Source organism: Carettochelys insculpta, chromosome 2, assembly GCF_033958435.1.
Source record: "Carettochelys insculpta isolate YL-2023 chromosome 2, ASM3395843v1, whole genome shotgun sequence".
Lineage (NCBI taxonomy): Eukaryota > Metazoa > Chordata > Testudines > Carettochelyidae > Carettochelys > Carettochelys insculpta.
The window spans coordinates 237,530,626-237,552,098 of record NC_134138.1 but is presented as its reverse complement, the minus strand read 5'-3'; the positions used below and the strand labels follow the sequence as shown (position 1 = coordinate 237,552,098).

The 21,473-nt window shown below is 43.5% G+C and overlaps 1 protein-coding gene across 2 annotated transcripts in view; it reads left to right on the top strand.

Moving 5' to 3' along the window:
• ZNF804B (zinc finger protein 804B) overlaps positions 1 to 21,473 on the top strand; it is a 451,105-nt gene that overhangs the window by 14,570 nt on the left and 415,062 nt on the right. Inside the window, exons 2-3 of one of the 2 annotated variants that reach the window (XR_012644262.1) lie at positions 18,705 to 18,764; positions 19,471 to 19,602. The exons of the other annotated variant lie outside the window; for it this stretch is intronic. The gene's annotated coding sequence lies outside the window, so the exon portion shown is untranslated. Of the gene's footprint in view, positions 1 to 18,704; positions 18,765 to 19,470; positions 19,603 to 21,473 lie in introns of those variants that run through there. 2 annotated transcript variants of the gene reach the window in all.

Here is a 21,473-nt window from a genome sequence, read left to right as displayed (position 1 = left end):
GCGCAGAACCCCCAAACACAAAAAGCCACGTGCTACAAAGAGCCACTTACCCCAAGCTGCTGTGGTTTGCCTCCTCCTTCTCCAGGAGAGCCCTCTCAAAACTCCCTCCTGTTAGCAATCTGTAACAAGTGGTCCTGTGGCATCTTAGAGACTAATACATTTGTTAGGTCATGAACTTTTGTGGGTTAAATGCTCATCCTCAGATGAAACACAGCTGCCCCCTCAGGCTATTCTGTCACATTCTCTACCAACTGTTGTGAGGATCTCGCACATGGCAGCCAGGCCCACTGGTGGGGAAAGTGTGTGTCAGTTGCTGCATGGACGCTGGTGACTCCCAGTTGGTGCCAGATAGTTGCAAATCACTTAGGAGTGGGAAGCCCTGCTGTTGAAGCTGTACTGCTGCAAGTGTGCAGCACAATAAATCACAGTCTTCTGTGAGGGATTGTGACTCTGTGAAATGTGCATAGCATACTGGCTCACTTTACAGAAATGGGATTTTCCAAGTTGGAGGGGGAATAGAAACCACACACATTCCTATTTTAGTACCAGCTCAACTTGCCACTAAGTACAATCAGCAGGAAGGAATACTTCTTAATGATGCTGCAGGCTCCTGTTATTCACCGTGGGTAAGGGTCAGAAATCAAAATAGCAAGAAGAACCATTTATTTAACACCTGCAGTGCATGTGAATACAAGATGGTCTTTAATAACTAACGTCAAACCATACATTTATAACCCCTGCTTTAAGAACAGTGCGTACCCAATGATTTGTAATGCAATACACATTTACAGCTGGATGTTCACAAACTTGTTATATATTCTTTCTTTACACTTTACATGTTTGTGTGTATACCATTATCTTCCAGACTTTCACTCCTACTTATATTAATTATGCCAATTTTACTTCGTTTAATTTCAGTTTTCTTTCTTAAAATGCATCTTGCCCTTTATAGCAGGAGTGCTGCAAGCTTCCTTTTCCTTTTCAAAATCAAGACTTAATTAGCAACATGATCAAAACACAGATGTGGTATCATATCCCACAATGCACTGCACATATTAAAGGGGAAGTTACCTGACATTATGAGATCACATATTGTTTGCTATTTAGATATGAGTTGTCCATTGTTGGGCTTTAAGACATTCGCCATTTATCAAACATATCCAGGAGGGGTTTTGTTTGTTTGTTTGTTTTTTAAACTTTGCAGTTATACCATTGGGAGCCACAAAGAAGTCCTTATAGAGCCACATGCAGCTGCATAGCCACAGATTTCAAACCTCTTGGTATTTCAGAGACATCAGTGCAAGGTGGTGTGGAAAGGTACATGATGAATGCATCTTCAGGAACATTGCCTTATGCAGATAGTTGCAAGTGGGGACTTTCTTTCCAGACCACAAGATTACATAAGAACATAAGGTAATCAGAACCAGTGTTCCCTGTAAGATATGTGCTTGTGTGGCTGCTCAAGAGAGATTCAGATGTTGTCCAGTTCATTAGAAGAGCACCCACAGCTAGGTCTTTGTTTCTAGTAGAGGCACACATTCACAAATGCCTCTGTGTCCACAAAAGTGTATTCCACATGTGGATGGAAAAGATTAGAGGGAACATTGACCTGCCTTATCTCAATAAAGGGTTTCTTGGCACTGGAAAAAGTTCAAAAGAGGACACCAAAATTATGAGGGGTATGGGTTGGCTGCTATATGAAGAGAGATTAAAAAGATTGTGACTTTTCAGTTTGGAAAAGAGAGGACTAAGTGGGGTAAGATTTAGATCTGTGTCTGAGATCTGGTGTGGAGAAAGTAAATAAAGAAGAGTTATTTTTTCCTTCCCGTAACAGAAGAATTAGGTATCACCAAATAAAATTAATAAATAGCATATTTAGAACAAAAGGAAGTACTTCTTCAAACAATACAGAGAATGTTGTGAAGACCAAAATTATAACAGGATTCAAAACAGAGTTAGATAAATTCAAGGAGGGATAGGTCCATCAGTGGTTTAGCCAGAATGGGTAAGGATGGGTTTTCTAGCCTCTATTTGGCCAAAGCTGGGATGGATCACATGCATGTTCTCTTAATTGCCTATAGAGCACCTGGCACTGATCACTGTCAGAAGACAGAATGCTGGGTTAAATGGATCTTTGGTCTGACCCAGTATGGCCATTCTTACGCCTTTATAGCCTGTATCTGGGATCACAGTGACTGGTCTGTGAGATTATTAAACAGTAAATAAAACCATAGGACCATTATAAAAGTATTTCTTTATTCAACAGAAAAAAATGAACTGAGACACAGTAAAGCAGTCGTGGGCAAGCTGCGGCCTGTGGATTGGAGCCGCAAATTTAACTGGTCCTCCTCTGTCCTCGTAGCACTTTTGGACTGTGCAAATTGCCTGATTAATGCTCTGCCCCTGCTCCTGCCCCTTCCTTTCAAAGCTGGACTGCCTGAAATCAGCTGTTCCTAACATTCCAGTTCTGGGAGGGAAGAGGAGGAGCAGGAACAGAGCACAAATCAGATGATGTGTGGCTCCCCTGAAAGCCATGGGAGGGAGGAGGGACGCATAAGAAGTGCAGTACCCCAGTGCAGGAGAGAGATGTGAGGGAGTAGGTGACGGGGCCACAGGGCTGCAGGTGCAACCCCAGTGAGCTGGTGCGGCCCACTGAGGTGAAGGAGGACCACTCATTCAGTCAAACCACTATTTGTAATTGGCCATCACTGCTATAAAGCATCCCTGACAGACGGGAAGGGAAGTATTGCTAAAGGGTTACAATTCTCAGATGCGTGCAGGTGCAGGTTTCATAATCAAAGTTGGGAGAGAGAGTGGAGTGCATAGGAAAATGAGAACTACCAGAGCATGACAAGGAATGCGAAGGCATGGAGGGTGTGGTTGCTGGACACAGAATTTTGAATCTGCTGCAAGGGGCATTAAACCTGTGTTAGCTCACTCTGGTTCTTTCCTAAACAATTGAAGATCTCTGAATTCTGTGGCCTGCCTGGCAAAGGCCTGATTGTCCTTGCAGTTGTGCAGCTCCCTTTTCAGTTGTTGCCGTTTTCTGCAGTCACTCACTGATTGATTTAGCACTTTGTAAGTCATATCCTCTCTGTTTCATTTTGCATACTACTTCATCTGTTTCAGCCTTTCTGACACAGTCCTTGGAGGGGCCATCAACGTCTCCATTTTTCAGCACAATGGACAAAAAGGAGTCCAGTCACATTGAGTCCCTACATTGTAACATTTCATGTATAAACTCCTTTTCCAACATTACCACTCATTTTCCCACTGACGTTTGCAAGGACTGAATCTTGGCAAGCACTGTTATCATGGTAGGCAAGGGGTTGTGGATTGGATGACTGTCAGTTCTGTATATAGTCAAAAGAAATGCAAGCCAGAACTAGAAAATGGTTCAAGGTGCTTACACTGTATGTTTGTCAATGATACAGGGCAGTATGGTACATAAAAGGGAGAAGAAAGAAGTCCTTAATGGATCTGGAAGTTTTTTGTTAACAAAAATGGTCATTTTTTCCACAACAGAAGTCATGATACCGTGTGAACACTCAGAAACTGTGGTTACACTACAGTGCTCTGTTGTCAGAAGTCACTGGTGGAAGAGATTTCCCAACAAAACTTCTGTGGACAGAGTGCAGCCACACACAAAAGCAAATTGGGAGAGAGCTCTGCTTTGTCGACAGAGCAGTCAGACTTCCCATCTGCTCTCTTGACAAAACAGGCACCCGGAGTAACAGCAGACAGGGCTGCCCATTGTTGTGCATGCCCTGTTTGTCAAGAGAAGGCTCCCCCAAAGCATCCACACAGCTTTTTAGTTGACAGCAGTGTTCTGCCTCAAAGCTTTGAGGCAGAATGCTGCTGGCAAAAGTGCTGTTTTTTGTAGAGATACTGTCAAAATGCATTTCATGTGTGCACGTTCCATGAGTTTTGTTGACAAAACTGGGATTTTGCCAGCAAAACTTGCTAGTGTAACCATAGCCCAAGAGTTTTGTCAACAGAAGGCACGTTTCCTTGACAAAACTTGCCATTGTAGACAAAACCTAATAGGCTACAGTTACACTAGCATGTTTTGTCAACAAAAACTCGTGGAGTGTGCATGCACAAAATGGAATTTGTCAACAGTATCTCAAAAAACCACAGCACTTTTGCTGGCAGTGTTCTGCATCAGAGCTTTGAGGCATAATAGAGCTGTCGACAGATGCTGTTGACAGAAAAGCTGTGTGGATGCTCGGGGGGCGGGTGTATGCGTCTCTTGCTCAACAGACGGGACATCCACAGTCTTGTCTGCTCTGCCTCTGAGTGTCTGTTTTGTTGAGAGAGCAGGAGGGCAGTTTAGCCAGTCTGTCAATAGAGTGAAGCGCTCTCCCAATTTGCTTTTGTGTGTGGCTGCACTCTCTCAACAGAGGTTTTGTCGAGAAATCTCTTCTGCCAGTGACTACTGTCAACAGAGCGCTGTAGTGTAACCACAGTCATGCAGTAAACTCTTTCATCACTAGTATTCTATCATCCAGAACACTCTCATAACCAGCATTTTAACCATAAGTACATTTTAGTTATGTTTTCCATAAGTACAGTTCAGTGCAAGTAAATACAAATAAATGCAGTATAAGGTTACAGTGTACAATACTACCATTGTTGGTAAATAAAGTACTCTGCATACATCTTTGTTTGCTTTTTAATATTTGATTTTATTTTCCTTTAGTGTTATGCATTGCTGGGTATACCTCTCTATTGTCCAGAACATTTGAATATCTGGCAGCCTCCCAGTCCCCAGGGTACTGGATTTGAAAGACAAATGAGCAGTCGTGTATCACTTTAAAGATTAAAAAAATAATAAATAAATAGTTTACTGTAAAGCAAGTTAAGAGCCAGGCAGTTGTCCAACAAACAGTATATGAAATTAGAAATAGATGGTGGCTGCTTGAAAGGACGGATTCCCCTGAGAGAAGCCTGTATGTGAGAGTAGCTGGCAGGCCTCACAGCCACTATATCTCTCAGCATAAAAACCATCATCCCCGCAGTGCTGTGTGTGTCCCCTTATCAGTTCTAAAAGTAGTGAAAATAGGCCTGCTGCTTGCTCTGCCATAAAAAACCATTAGGGACATACTTCAGGCACAGAAATAAGAAAATAAAACTTTTGGTTTAAAAATTCCATAGAAGGGAACAAGCAATGAACCAACAGTTTTAACAAATAAACTGTCTTGTAGAGTTTCTTTTTCTGCTTCTTTGAAAAGGGAGGAAAAATGGAACCAAAGTTACAAAGTAATCAAAAAGCAACAAAACAGAGTGAAGTAACAACAGAAAAGATGAACGGAAAATGGTACTTACATTTGTCTATGACTAAAGTCTCTGTGAGCTATCTCAGGACAGAAGACTACGGCCCCCTGCCAAGAAACACACTCCCTCTCTGCACCAGACTGAAAGCATACAGTACACTTACAATACTATGCATCTGTGTAGACATAGGTGCAATAACTAGATAAAGTCCCTGCCACACACATCTAGGTATTTCTAAAGTTGTCACTTCAGACATGTTACTTACCAGAGGCTTTCCTTTCTCTCCTGATGAGTTCTGCTGTATTTCCAACAAATTTAATGCTTGTGACCCCTTTGGGAGCATAAGCAATCATTCAGCTCTCTCACTGAACATCACAGCTGAAATGGTTTCCTGGATTTTCAGTTCTTGCTGCCTGTCTATGATTTCCAGCAAAGCATAAGGAATTGAGCAGGCCTTTAGAAATGTGTAAATGCATATTTAGCCACATGCAACTGCTGTTACACCATTCATTAACCCTGTATGGCTCTGTCTACACTAGCCCCCTTCTTCGAAGGGGACATGGTAATTAGCCTGATCAGAGAATACTAATGAAGTGCTGCAATGAATATGTAGGACTTCATTAGGCTAATTCTCTTCACAGCAACTTCGAAGTGTCAAACTTTGAAGTGCCAGCATGCCATGTAGCCACGGGCACTTCAAAGTGCCTGTGCTACTTTGAAATGCCTTTACTCCCACCCTGTGTGTACACGTGCCCCTTCCTTTAGAAAGGGGCATGTTAATGAGCGGGTTCAAGAGATGCTAATGAGGTGCTGCAATGAATATGCAGCGCCTCATTAGCATAATGGCAGCCATGGCGATTTGAAAGTGCGGCTTTTTGAATTGCACACTGCCCGTGGAGACGGGACCTTCCAAAAGGACCCCCCCATTTTCGAAAGCCCGAAGGGGCAAAGGAAAGGGCACGTGTAGACACAGCCCCAGAGTTTGACACTTCTAAGTTGCCATGGGGAGAATTAGCCCAATGAAGTGCTGCATATTCCAACTTCGAAGTGCCTGCATGCCATGTAGCCATGGGCACTTCAAAGTGCCTGTGCTACTTTGAAATGCCTTTACTCCCACCCTGTGTGTACAAGTGCCCCTTCCTTTCGAAAGGGGCATGTTAATCAGCAGGTTCGAAATATGCTAATGAGATGCTGCAGTGAATATGCAGCACCTCATTAGCATAATGGCAGCTGCGGTGATTTGAAAGGGCTTTCGAAAATGGGGGGTTCTTTCAGAAGGTCCCGTCTGCACGGGTGGCGCGCGATTCGAAAAGCAGCACTTTTGAATCACCGCGGCCACCATTATGCTAATGAGGTGCTGCATATTCATTGCAGCGCCTCATTAGCATCTTTTGAACCCGCTGATTAACATGCCTCTTTCAAAAGGAAGGGGCACGTGTAGACACAGGGTGGGAGTAAAGGCATTTCAAAGTAGCATGAGCACTTTGAAGTGCCCGTGGCTACATGGCATGCTGGCACTTTGAAGTTTGAATATGCAGCACTTCATTAGGCTAATTCTCCCCATGGCAACTTGGAAGTGTCAGACTCTGGGGCTGTGTCTACACGTGCCCGTTCCTGTGTCTACACAGCCCCAGAGTCTGACACTTCCAAGTTGCCATGGGGAGAATTAGCCTAATGAAGTGTTGCATATTCATCACAGCACTTCATTAGTATTCTTCGATCAGGTTGATTACCATGCCTCCTTCGAAGAAGGGGGCTAGCGTAGACACAGCCTATATGTATTTTGTAGAGCTTCATACTTTGCTTTTAATTCTGTTACTGGATTCAACACACTGTGGACGGCATTACAATCCAATTTAACTTTCTTCATCCAAAGTCTGCTATCAGCCAAGGACCATTTCCTTTCTCCACAATTAATGGTAACATTAAGCAATTGCTTATATGTTTTGATAGACTCTCCTGGTATTGTAATACTTTTATTGTTCTCTGGGTATAGTTTTGTAAAATTAAATCAGCTTCTCTCAGTTTTGCATCAACAAATAAGAAATCACAAGTAAAGTCACTCCAATGTGTCTTCAGTTCTTCTTTTGAAGGAGCAATCCATTACATACATACAAAATGAGAAACGACTGCCTGGGAAGGAGTCTTGCAGAAGCAGATCTGCAGGTCATAGTCAACTGTAAGCTAAATTTGAGTCAATCGTGTGACACTTACTTGAAAAAAAAGCAAACATTTTGAAATGCATTAGTAGGAGTGTTGTAAGTAAGACAAAATTTTTCTTCTACTTTGTACTGATTAGGTCTCAACTTGTGTATTGTGTCCAGCTCTGGGTGCCACATTTCAGGAAAGATCTGGACAAATTGAAAAAAGTCCAGAGAAAAGCAACAAAAGTGATTAAATGTCTAGAAAACATGACCTATGAGAGAAGATTGAACGAACTGGGTTTGTTTAGTCTGGAAAAAAGAAGAGTGAAAGGGGACATAACAGCTTTCAAGTATCTAAAAAGCTGTTGTAAGTGGGAAGGAAATTATTCTCAACTTCTGAGGATTGGACAAGAAGCAATTTAAATTGCAGCAAGGAGGGTTTAGGCTGGACACTAAAGCTATGTCCACACAACAGCGCTCTTTTGGTAGGTTAAACAGAATGATAACATTCAAAGCTTAGCCCTTTGAAAGAGCATGGCTACACACAAAAAGCAGATCGAACCCTCACTCTGCTCTTTCAAAAGATTGTTCTATTCTTTTGAAAGGGAGCATTCACACAGTGCATGCACTGTGGTGGGGCAAGCCTGAAGGGGTGGTGGCAATGCTTGCTCTTGCACTTGGAGGTTGGAGTGCAGCACATCCTGCAGGTAGTGGGTGTCTGCTGCACCCTCCACAACATTTGGAGGGCAAGGAGGATGCCTTCGTGCTAGGGTGGGCAGCCGAGTCCGGCCCTGGGTACTAATAGCCAGATGCAGTCACTAGGCCCATCAGGACAGGTCCATGTCAGTGAGACCCTCCGTGAGAGCTTCGCTTGAGGGCCACACTGGCCCACACCCACAGTCACACCTCACCATCCCCACCACCAACACACCCACACATCAACCCCCACCATCCCTCCACAAAGAGCACAGGAAAAGGGGCAATTTGGAAAATAAAAACTTCCTATACACTATAACAAACCATCTGTTTTCTGACTCAAATAATATGTACTATTGTGAGGGAGAACTATGTACAGTGTGGGAGTTGGGAGGAACCTGAACTTAGAAGGGGGGATCGGAGGATCATTGAAGGACGGGGTGGAAGGCAGCAAGCCCCATTGGTCCCAGGATCCCCTGCCTCCCTGGGTTCGGGGTCTGTGGTGGGGCTGAGATGGGGGGGGCTGCATAGGCAGGTAGGGCCATGGGAGGGCTTTGGGGTTGGGCCCAGTTGAGGGGAGTGGCTGGTGGGATGGCGGGGATCTCAGCAGCGGGGGAAGAAGGCAGGCCACATTCTCTGAGTGCTCCCAGAGGATACCAGTTATGTCCTCCAGGTTGACCAGGAGTTTGTGACAGGCTGCCTGCCGCCAGGCCACATCAGCTTCCTCCAGCTGAAGCATCATTCAGCCACCTCAGCCTGTCGGTGGCTGGCATTGTCCCTTGACCATCTCTGAGGTCTCTGGCCGTGGGCTTGCCATGCTGCTGCTAGTGGTGGGGGATGCCTGGGCCCTCTCTGCTGCTTTCTGGGGACTGTCTGGGATGATGGAGGGCATGGGGCTGTCCTGGCTCTTGGATGGTGCAGCTTCAAGGAGAGACAGAAGGCATATCAGTCCCGCATCACAGCTTTGAGGGCCATGCCCCTTGGGGCAACATTCTCCCCCATCCAAAGGCACAGGAGCCATGGAGTATTGTGAGTGTGGAGAGGTCCCCTACCCACAGGGAGCAGTCCCTGGGTGTGGTCTGGCCCCACTTACCTCTCACCCTGCATGCAGCTCATAGTGCTGTCCACAGGGGTGAGTGTTGAGTGTTGCCAACAGCCATCATGGTGTGACGGGGGGCCACAGCCGGCTGGCACGTGCCCAGGCTTACACCGCTGGGCATGTGTGTGGCCTCCTGGCAGTTGTGTTGCCCCCACCCTGCATGCTGGGGTATGTGGCCTGCCAGGTACTTACCAGACAGTCTCTTGTCAAGGTTCAGCAATGCCCAGCTCCCAGTTGCCTGGCTGGATGACCAGGAGGGCTCATCAATGACAAGGTGCTCTTCATCGCTGGACCAGTCCGTGGAGGGGTACAGCTCCTGGCCCTGGCTAGCTGGTCCTGGATCCTTCTGGGCCTCCATCTTCAGCTGCTCTGCTGAGGTGTTGAGTGCAGTGGCTGGCAGGGAGTGGTCATGGGGTCCCAGGATGGCCCAGAGTTCCCTGTAGAAGGGGCAGGTTGCGGTACCTGCCCTGAGTGGCCAGCCTCATCCTGGGCCCTGGTGTAGCCTTGCTAGAGCTCCGTCACCTTGTTTCAGACTTGGTCCGGAGTCCAACTGGGTTGTCCCCGGGTGGTGAGGCCATGGATCAGGAAGCTGAAGACTGTGGTATTGTGCTGCTTTACCCCATCTCCTGGAGCACCTCCTCCTCCTCCCACAGTCCCAGGAGGTCTCTGAGCTCCAGCTCAGTACAGGAGGGGCCCCCTCCCTCTTTTTTCAGGCCCTGGCTCCTGCGAGAGCTTCAAGAGGGGACCTTGGGGCTCCTGTGGCGGGTAGCTGCTGGCCATTGTGGCTCTTTCAATTTTTGGGGAGTAGGTGTAATGGTGTGGTTCTCTCCGCTTGTGGTTGTGCTGTTAGCATGCCCACATATTCCTGTCATGGGGTTTCTGGGTCCATACAGATTTAAGGGCAGCTGGACGCAGAGATCTTAGAGTCCTCCTGCTGCTCTCCATTTGGCCAGTGCCATGGAGAACTTTTCTTTTGAAAGAGTGGCTCATAGAGCTTTTACATGTGTCTTCTTTCGAAAGAGTCTTTCAAAAGGGTACGATCTTCCTAATATGGTATCGTGGTAGGATTTTTAAATCTGAACTATGTTCCTTTGGTTTCCTTTAGAAATAATGCATTTTGTGCGTAGACGATCCTCATGTTCTTTTGAAAGAGAGCCGGAAATTTTGAATGTACTTGCGCAAGTGGACCAGGCTTATGGGTAGGTTTACACAACAAAGTTATTTTGAAATAACTATGCTAGTGTCTACACAACACGACTGCTATTTCAAAATAATTTCAAAATAGCAGTTGGCTTATTTTGAAATTTGTAAACCTCATTCTGGCTACATCTACACGAGAAGCATCTGTCAACAGAAGCAACTGTCAGAAGGGATCTTCAACTGAGAGGTGCAAGAATGAGGTAGCTGAACTAAAACTCCCAAAAGGCACTAAAGTGACACATTAGACTAGAACTTGTTCAGTTTTTCATGTTTCACTAAAAGACACAGTTTTCCATGGGGGCATATCTTTCCAGTTCTACCTCTCTTCTCCTCCCCAAATCCCAAATATCCCACCACTGGTGAAAAAAGTGAAACTTCCAGTTCTCAAAGTATGCTTTCCACAAGGAACGAGGTGATATTTAATGCAAGGATTTAAAGGTGATTAACAAAATTGTGCCAAACACAAAGCTTCTGTTTGAAAGGTAGAAATTCTATCAAGTATACCAAATGAAAACAGAAAATATCTTGGCATTCTGGCTGGTCTTAAAAATTCTTCTAATTTTTTTTTGATGGGGTGCATTTTGATAACATTTTACAAGAAGCACTTCCAAATCATTTGTTCTTGTTGGGATAAAGAAACCTGAATTACGGAACCCTATTTTTATCCTAAAAGGAGACTACTTATATATGCAAAGTTACTCAGTTCCTTTAGTCTTCAAGGGCACACAGAAAAATTCTGTATGCTTTGAGGAAATACCTCTTCCAGCTTTCCATGTGCAGGGAGCAAAGTCTAGTCCATGGACCAGGACAACTACATAGTTTACCACATCCACGATAAACACAAATAGATATGTCTGTATTTTTGTTGCTGAGGAACCAGAGCACTATTTCTTCCACAAGCTATAGTGTAGGGACTATGGTAAGAAGGGACTGCACGCTGCCCAGACCTTAAATGCACCATAAGAGTTCAGAAAAGAAAGTGCTTAGAAGTAATTCATGCACAGCAGAGTGAACCACAAATCTAGCTACTTGCGTAAAGGCTTCCTTCAGAAACTGCCTCTTCATTCGATATCATTTCTCAAAACAGTATGTAATGAAGAGTAAACTGCACTGAAATACTGGGTTGACTGTAAATATACACAAATTGAAAGTGAGAAAATTCACAGAATCATATAGCTGAAAGGGACCTCTACAGGTCATTGAGTCCAGTCCCCTGCTCTCATGGCAGAATCCAGCACCATTTGGATTATCACTGGCAGGTGACCTGTTCTTAAAAATATCTGTGAAGATGGACATTCCACAACTTTCCTAGGCAATTTATTCCTATGCTTAACCACCGTGACAGTTAGGAAGTTTTTCTTAGGGTATGTCTAAATAGTAGCCTTATTTCAAAATAGGCTATTACAGAAGAGCTGTTTCAAAATAACTTATTTTGAAACAACACAACTACACACAAAATGCATTTAGAAATAGCTCTTAGCTATTTTGGAAAACAGCATCTATGCACACAGAGTCTATTTCAAAACAGAGCCATCGACTCACTGTGGCTTATTTCAAAATAGGCTCTATTCCCTGTCTTAACAACACCAGAACAAAATAGGCTTTTGACATTCAAATAAACATCCATGAATACTGTTTTTGCAGTATGAAACCAGCTCTGTTTTTCACTCATATGTTTTAAAATGCATTTCAGAAATCAACAGTATTAAAAATACTTGGTGTATGCGTATACGCTGAATGAATTATATCAGAGATGATCACTGTAATAGTAATCTAGATATTTGGAGACCAGTCCGGGATTTATATATTTTATGTGGGTTCCCATCACAGCTAATCTTGTAAAATCAACTTCTGCACATGAATAACAAGAATTTGCCATGAGATGAATTCTTTGTGCTGAGAGTGGTGTTTATTACTCTGTATCTACTGCTGTTCATGTGATAGCAAGATAGCCATTGCTACTTTACTAATAAAAGGGCAGCTTTTGGGTTTTCTGTAATATTAGATTAAATTTATGTGCATACTAGATGAGATGTAAACATTATCATCAAAATGTTTTTTTTTTGTCCCAGGTTCATCGTTATGCATAATGATAATTGGCAAGTTGGTTTAAGTAGGGAAATAGAATTATTGCAAAGAAGATTGCATGCAGCTCTGAAACAATGCATACATTAATCAGCTGTCGTTGCTCTCAGTTTTTCAATTGATGTTTTTCCCACAATACCCTTTAAAACAGTTTTAGTGAATTTGTGTCAACAGAAATGTTCTATCTATATTCTACTCATACTGAAATTTAGAGAGCTATTTGATGTTGGTGAGAAAATTCTCGGTTGTAATCAGCAATAAATCTGTGTCATGCATTTCCAGTTTAGATTGTATCATGTAAAGAAGGCTTGTGAAAATAGATTAAAAAGTATTGGAAACAGAACTTCCTTCCATATTATGTTTTATACCAGGAAAAATTTACAGAAGGTGTTTTGCTTTAAAAATGAAATACATTTCTAAATTTTATATTTATAATCTAGATAGACTGTGATCTCTGGAAACTCAAGCCCATACAGTTATCTCCCAGTGACTATACACTCCTGGACTGTGTATCCTCTTCATCAGTCTGATAATTAGCTATTTCACTTATTTTTTCAATGACATTTTCTGTAGAAGTTTATGGTGTTGATTCTTCTAATCATGATTTTCATGTGTTTTAGTGGTTTGAGCATTGGCCTGCTAAAACCTGGGTTGTGTGTTCGGTCCTTGAGGGGGCCATCTATGGATTGGGGCAAATAGATTAAAAAAAAACTGTCCAGGATGGTGATAGGTCCTCCTGTGAGTGCAGGGAACTGGACTCGATGACCTCTCGAGCTGTCTTCCAATTCTGTGATATAGGTATATAGGTATAAAAGTTAATAATACAGACCATCGGTTTGTACTTATCACCTGTTCTTCAACAGTTTTAGGCCATGTCTACATGGCATTCATCTTGTGAGACAGGAAAGCAAACAAGGGAACCCGACATTGCAAGTGAAGTGCTGATTTACAGATCTCATGCAATTGCGTTGTCGGGAGATATTTTGACAAAAACAAACAGCTGGGTAGACAGGGTTCTCTTGGTGAAAATCCCCTTTTCCAACAGAACCCTTATCCTTGAAAAAAATTAGGACCTTATGAACACTGACTTAATACACAAAACAGCAGCAGCAGATCAACAGCTACACAAACTAAACATCAACGTTTCTGCTCTCCAGGAAACCATGCTGGAAGATGCTGGGTCCGTGAAAGAAACCAACTACACTTTCTTCTGGAAAGGCTTGAGGGTTCTGGAAAGGAACACTGCCTCTATGGAGTTGGACTTGTTGTTCGGAATGCTCTGCTGAAATCTATCTATACGCCCACAGCTGAATTGGGACATGTATCCCCAAAGATCAGCACCAAGTAAGGATACGTCAATATCATGAGTGCTTATGCACCCATGTTGGCGTCGTGCACTGAAGACAAGGACCACTTTTACTACAATAATCAGAAAGCTATTGGCTCCTTTCCAAGTGGCAAACAACTGTACATCCTTGGCAACTTCAATGCAAGAGTTGAACGTGACCATCAGTCTTGGCCCATCTGCCTCAGTCATCATGGTATTGGGAAAATGAATGAAAATGATCAAAGGCTTCTTGAATTCAGCTCTCAGAATCAGCTCTGCATCACTAATACTTTCTTTAACTTGAAAGAGTGTCACAGGGTTTCATGGGGCTACCCCAGATCTGGTCACTGGCATCAGCTTAACCTTGCACTGGTATGCAGGAAACATCTCAACGCCATCAAAATTACATGCACATATCACAGCGCAGATTGTGACACTGAACACTCCTTGATCATCAGAAGAGTGAAAATCATCCCAAAGAAACTGTATATGACAAAGGCCTGCAATAAGCCAAAAATCAATACCCTCAATACCAGAGATGCACTGAAATGCTCTTTCTTTGCAGATGATCTTACTCTCAAAATGGAACACAAAGCTGACCAACAAACTGTTGATGAAACATGGTCTATGCTGAGAGATGCAATATATGAATGTACCAAGTCTGCCTTTGGAACATGTAAATTCTCTAATAAAAACTGGATTGATGAAACTGTTGTCATTCTTATGCCTCTTCTTGAAGAAAAGCACAAGGCATATCTGAATAATATCTCAAAGCGCAAGAAATTAACTTTGATACACAAGATCTGTTCTTCAGAGAGAATCCAGGTGGTGTGCGAACAAGTACTGGGTTGATCTATGTTCTGATATTCAAAAGGCTTCTGATTTGAGCAACCTGAAAACTATGTATGAGGGATTGAAGAAAGCATTGGACCAAACATTACCAAAGTCACCCCACTGAAGTGTTTAGATGGACAGGTGATCACAGAAAAAAAGCTGCAGATGTCCAGATGGGCAGAACGCTACTCAAGTTTCTATTCCCACGAGCATACAATATTACCTGAATTTGACAGCCCCATCCCAACTCTTCCAGAAATGTCAGAGCTAGATGCAGAGCCTATGGAGGAGGAAACTTCTCAAGCTCTTGATGCTATCTCCAGTGGAAAAGCACCAGGAAACGACAGAATCCCAGCTGAAGTCCTGAAGGCAAACAAAGCTGTGCGCATCCCCTTCCTCTAAGATTTCCTCCTAAAATGTTGGAGAGTAGGAGATATCCGACATGACATGAAGGATGCAAACATCATCACCCTCTATAAAAGCAAAGGCGACGAGGGTGATAGCAACAAGTACAGAAGCATCTCTTTAGTGAGCATCACAGGAAAAGCCTTTGCCCATGTCATTCTCAAACACCTGCAAAAACTCATAGATTGAGTCTATCCAGGAACACAATGTGGCTTCAGGGCTGGCAGGTCAACAATGTACATGTTCTTCTCTCTTCAATAACTACAGGAAAAATGCAGAGAACAAGGAAAGCTATTATTCGTGGTATTTGTGGATTTAACAGCGGCATTGACACAGTTAGTAGATCAGGGCTATACATAGTATTAACCAAAATTGACTGCCCACTGATTGTACTCACGTTCATAGCATCCTTTCATGAAAACATGAAAGCAACAGTACAATATGATGGATCTACATTGGAACCGTTGGCAATGAACAGAATAGTCAGACAAGGATATGTTCTTGCCCCCACCCTCTTCCACATAGTCTTCTCAGTTCTATTGAATTGTGCATTTCAAAACTCATGCAGCAATGTATTTCTCCACACAAGATTAGATGGCCCTTTCTACAACCTGGCAAGACTCAAGGCCAAAACTAAGGTCAAGAATGTCCTCATCTCTTGGCAGATGATGCAGCTCTCGTCACTCATAATGAAGACATGCTACAGTCGCTGATGTGTTCTCTGTCCAGAGCCTGCAAGTTATTTTCCCTTGACATAAGCATGAAGAAAACAGCTGTATTCACTCAAGGTATTCCTCAGTGACCCAATGTCATTCTGGATACAGCCCATTAGATGTGGTTCAACAATTTGTTACTTTGGATCTACTGTAACCACAAACCTACCCATGGACAAAGAACTGAACATCAAATTCGGAAAGGCAGCTACTATTTTTGGTAGATTTACAAAATGAGCACAGAACAGTCCTAAGCTGACAATGAAAACAAAGATACTAATCTACCAGGCATGTGTACTGAGTATCCTGCTATATGGCTCTGAGGCATGGACCACCTACTTGAACCAGGAGATAAAACTGAATGGCTTCCATCTTCACTGCCTCTGCAGAATTATGAATATCAACTGGCAAGATAAAGTTTCAAATGCAGATGTCCTGGCAGGATCTGGCATACCAAGCCTCATAGCAATCCTCAACAGCAGAAGACTGTGATGGTTTGGTCATGTGAGAAGAAGGGGAGATAAATATCTTCCCAAAGAAATCCTCTTCGGTGAACTGTCATGTGGGTTGAGAACAAGAGGAAGGCCAAAGCTAAGATTCAAGGATACCTGCAAAACACCATGAAAAAGTTCAATGTCGATCCAAAATCCTGAGAATCTACATCATCAGCTCTGAATACCTGGTGTCGATTGCTATGGCAGGGCACATCATCCTTCAATAACACGTGCAAAAAACACAAAAGAACTTCGTCTTAGAAGGGAAAACTCTCAGACTCCAGAATTCGTAAATAGACTGACATGCGGTTATTGTAATCGACCGTGCAAATCCAATATTGGATGGATAAGCCACAAGGAAAGCTGCAGACTCAAACACTGCCCATAGGTCCTGTCTGCCACTGCTAACCTCCATCTCTCAAGATGAAAAAGAACCATAGTAATAGTACTAATCTGTTTTGCCAAAATCTCTCCTGACAATGCAATTGCGTGAGATTATGCAAATGAAGCACAAGATTTGCAAAACAATGCTTCATTTGCAATATCGGATTCCCTCATTTGTGTTCCTCTCTCGCAAGAGGAATGTCATGTAGATGTGGCCCAAGAGCTGTTTAGGAGCAAAGTGATGTGAGCTGTGAAAAGCTCTGAATGCTGTTTTTTTTCCTGAGGATGTTCCAGCAGGCAGAGAGTCTTTCTTCAGTTAGTTCCTTAGGCTTTCTCACTCACAGCCTATAGCCATTAATTATGCTCCTTACTGAACTAGATCTGTGCAAAACCTGGTTCTCTTGCGAGGGAGCTCATTGGTTAGGCGATTTGGTATGAGCCTTGGAAGCCCCACTTATGGGTATTACAGAGCATTTTTCATAAGGCCTTTGATGTCCCCTTCCTACTCTAATTGCCCTACTGAAGGGGAAGGTGAGTTCTTTGGCCCCAGGAAGCCCCAATGGTAGCCAAAGACTCTACTCCAAGGCTGTCAGGTGACTCCATTTATGGCGAAGAGTAGCTAGTCACTGTCTTTCACTCCTCGAGGTAGATGCTTCCCTTCTATATGTATGTTAGGTAGGAGAAGCATTGCCTTCTACCAAATGTTACTCTGAGGTCTGTGCTGTGATGTAGGGCGTTGTGGTGGTGGTGGTGGGGACAGAGTCTGAGGAGTGGGCAAGGCCCAAGGGCAGTCATGAAGCAGCTCTGTGGGCCCTCTCTATTTTGACTGAGTCCGACATTTACTGGGCACCTGTATCAGGAGTCAACCTAGAGATAGAAAAATATTTTCCTGAATTTTTTTTATAAAAGAAAAATACAATAAAAAAGTTCAATTATGTATGGTCACCACTCTATACACACACAATGGAATGGTGTACCTGCACACCCAAGCAGTTCACATGTCAGTTAATGAGTGCACATCCTTGTCATACTGCTGAATGCATATGCAGCAAAGTCTGCTTTTTCTTAGCTGTTTAAATGCATATTAACAACCTTTATAAACTTACATTGTATTCTTTTTTTCACATAAATAAGGATATTACACTGCATGCATCTGTATACTTTGTCAGCCACATAAAGCACTTGCTCTATTTTGTTTTAAAAGAAAGGAACCAAAACTCCAATGGGGAAGTGAAGTTTAGTGACCTCAACCAAGTAAGGTCTGTATTATACACAGAGCACTTTGACAGGAGTTTCAATATTATGATGAAGTGATAAGTATATCCTAAGCTATTTTCTGTGGAAAACAAGCAATCTAAGAGGGATTTAGTCACAAAATATACATAATTTCAGATAGTTTTATCTCCTGTAGTGAGTGAAAAATGTCCATTAGTTATTAATAATCAACAGAAAGAACACATACTTGTGACTTTTGATGCTGAAATCATATCTATAGTGTATAAAATGAAAGAGTATCAAATACATATTGAATATTGTATATGTCTCTTCTGAAGATAAATTTATCTCTGTGGTGTCTTGAATGCTCTGAAGTACAGGCATTAATATGCCTAAGTATACACTATACAGTATAACAGTTTTTATTGGTCAGTAATGCATTATATTATTCATTTCTTGTTAATCTCTTCATATTTTTAAAATATATCTGTTAGCACCCAGCGAACCTAAAACTCACAACATAAATCCAAGGACTTCTCAAAATTTAGCTATCCCAGCTTATGTTCTCAACAGCCATAGGGAAAGAGAGGAAAAAAGATAACCCTTTAGGCCTGATGCAAAGTCTAACACGTCTGTGTAAGTGGATTTGGAAGTCTCTTGTTATTTGTGGGCTAGATTTTTAATCCTATAAAGGAAGTGGAAATATTGATACTGACTTCAGTGAGACCAAGGTTTGGTCGTTTTAATGGTTCACACTGAATATCTCTAACAGGAATATCTCTAACAGTCACGCTGGTCATTCAGGGTACGTATTTCTGTCTCCCCTAACAGAACTCTTGATTTCACCGGGCAAAGGTGTTCCCAAGGACTGCAGGAGGAGCCATTCATTTGGTAATTGATAAATGTCCATGTTGGTTTTACCCAGATTGCATGTTTCAGCTAGAGAAGTAGCATTTTAAAATCTTAAAGTAATATTTGATGTACAGTAATCCCTCGATTTACATGGAGGTTGTGTCCTGGGCAACCTCTGCGTAAATCAAATTTTACATAAATGGCGGGGGGGGATGGGGGGGGTAGGGAGATCCCCAGAATTCCCCTGGCTGGGAGAGTGGGCCGCTGGAGCCTCTGCTGGGGAAAGCCAGGGAGCAGCAATGCTCCACTGCCATTCCAGCTGCCCACTTCCCTGGCTGGGAGAAGTGGCACAGCTGCTGGCTCCAACTTCTGGCTTCCCCCACTGGGGGAAGCATAAAGGGGCAGCCACTTGGCTCCTGGCTTCTCCCAGCTCATTAATGTGAGTTAAGCGCAAATTGAAATCACACTTCTCAAGGGTTTACTGTATAGGAAAAGATTTAAAATCATTGGCGTTTCAAAATTTGATCACAGATCCTTGCTAATATTTGTATAGTGCAAAGCCAAAACCAGAGAAATCCATTTGAAAGCCAGAGAAGCAAAGATTACATTCATAGGACCTTATTATCCTGTCATTTCCATAATGTGTGCAGGAAAGAAAATGAACAAGCTGCACCTAGGTGGCTGGGCCTTGTGTGAATACACAAGGTCAGAATGGTTCACAAGGCCTGCCTCCTCTTGTTTACAGCTCTGCAGTGAAAACAGCCATTCTTCCAACAATGACTGCTGGAACTAGAATACTATGACTGATTCCTGTAATGGGAGAGTTTGATGTAGTCCTGCCTGCATCCTGACTGGATCTAGGAAATAAAGTTTTACAAGCACTTGTTTGTTTGTCGTATCTTCTGGTGCATGGGGTGGGGGGCGGAGCGGGGATGACAGACTTATCAGGCACCTGTGCGAGGTGTGTGTATGTGTGTGTGGAGGGGGTGCCACTGTGCTCCAGGAAGGGGTGGGGCCTCAGGAAGAAGGAGTGGGACTCGGGATAAGCACCCCTCAGTGCTATCTGGAGTGGGCTGCACTGGACTCCCACCCCACAGCCAGCCCTGAGAGCTGCCTGGAGCGCATCACACAGCACTACCCCAGTAATTTAAAGGTCCTAAGCTTCCAGATGCTCTTGCTTTTGTGGTAGCAGTAGTAGCTGCTGGGAGCCTTGGGCTCTTTTGCATCACTTGGCCCAAGGCTAATGCTCTCTTGGGCCCTCTAACCCCCTCCCTAGTGGCAGGTCTGCTACTGCTTCTTGTTGCAGACCTTGGCTAGAGGAGGTATAGGGAAGATGTGAAACTAAGCCTAGGCTGCTCTATCCTCTTCCTCCTCTGTCATCTTGAGCCAGTTATCTGGGAGCCATGGGTAATACTGAGGCACAATTTATTCCAAACCTGTTACAAAAGATCATGCAATATAAATGCAAAATTGCCTCTTCTGCTGCCCTCAAGTACTGGAGTGCAGAAATATATGTGCCTGCATTAAGAACATTTTGCATGTTCAGCAAATAAAATGATCCCACCCTCTGCTTTGGATGCCCGGTCACATGCTCCCATTAAGATGCTTGTAAACAAGCTTCATCAAAACTAAGTAATACAATAGTTTAAATGAATGTTAAAGTTCTTTAACTTCCTAGTGAAGTTCCAAGGAATTCCGACCCGCTTATGTATAAACACTTGCTGCTTACTGCGTAATGAATACCTCTCCTCACTCAAGTTTGTCGACAGTGCCAGACTCAGTGGTTTATGTCCTTGTTCATGCCAGGAATGACCACAGAACCTTCCATTCAATCCAACTGAATTAGTGGAATTAGTATGATGTGTGGCTTTTGAAAGCAAATTCATCATACTAATTTGCATAAACTTATCTCCTCGATTACCTCTGTGTCCTTATTTCAGCCAAACTCTAAACTCCTTTTGGGAGATTCAGTGCCAAGCACTCTGCCAGCACTAACAAATAATAATAATTTAAGATGCAGTGTCATCAGCATGTAGATGACACGTAACTCAGTTATATTTTTGTCAAGCCTGGATGATAAATGAGAGACCAGGGTTGGCTAAGAACAGATTGGCAGGCTGATGCTCAATTTGGATAAGATGGAGGTGATGCTGTTTGTTTGGGTGAGAGATCCTCTTGGTAAATTGACTTAGATTTGTAATATTCTCACTACTTCTTTTTCTCCACATACTACAGTGGCAGCTGAGGTGACCTGTGACACTTGGGCTACGTCTACATGTGCAGCCAACATCGAAATAGCTTATTTCGATGTTGCGACATCGAAATAGTCTATTTCGATGAATAACGTCTACACGTCCTCCAGGGCCGGCAACGTCGATGTTCAACTTCGACGTTGCTCAGCCCAACATCGAAATAGGCGCAGCGAGGGAACGTCTACACGTCAAAGTAGCACACATCGAAGTAGGGATGCCAGGCACAGCTGCAGACAGGGTCACAGGGCGGACTCAACAGCAAGCCGCTCCCTTAAAGGGCCCCTCCCAGACACAGTTGCACTAAACAACACAAGATCCACAGAGCTGACAACTGGTTGCAGACCCTGTGCCTGCAGCATAGATCCCCAGCTGCCGCAGAAGCAGCCAGAAGCCCTGGGCTAAGGGCTGCTGCCCACGGTGACCATAGAGCCCCGCAGGGGCTGGAGAGAGAGCATCTCTCAACCCCCCAGCTGATGGCCGCCATGGAGGACCCAGC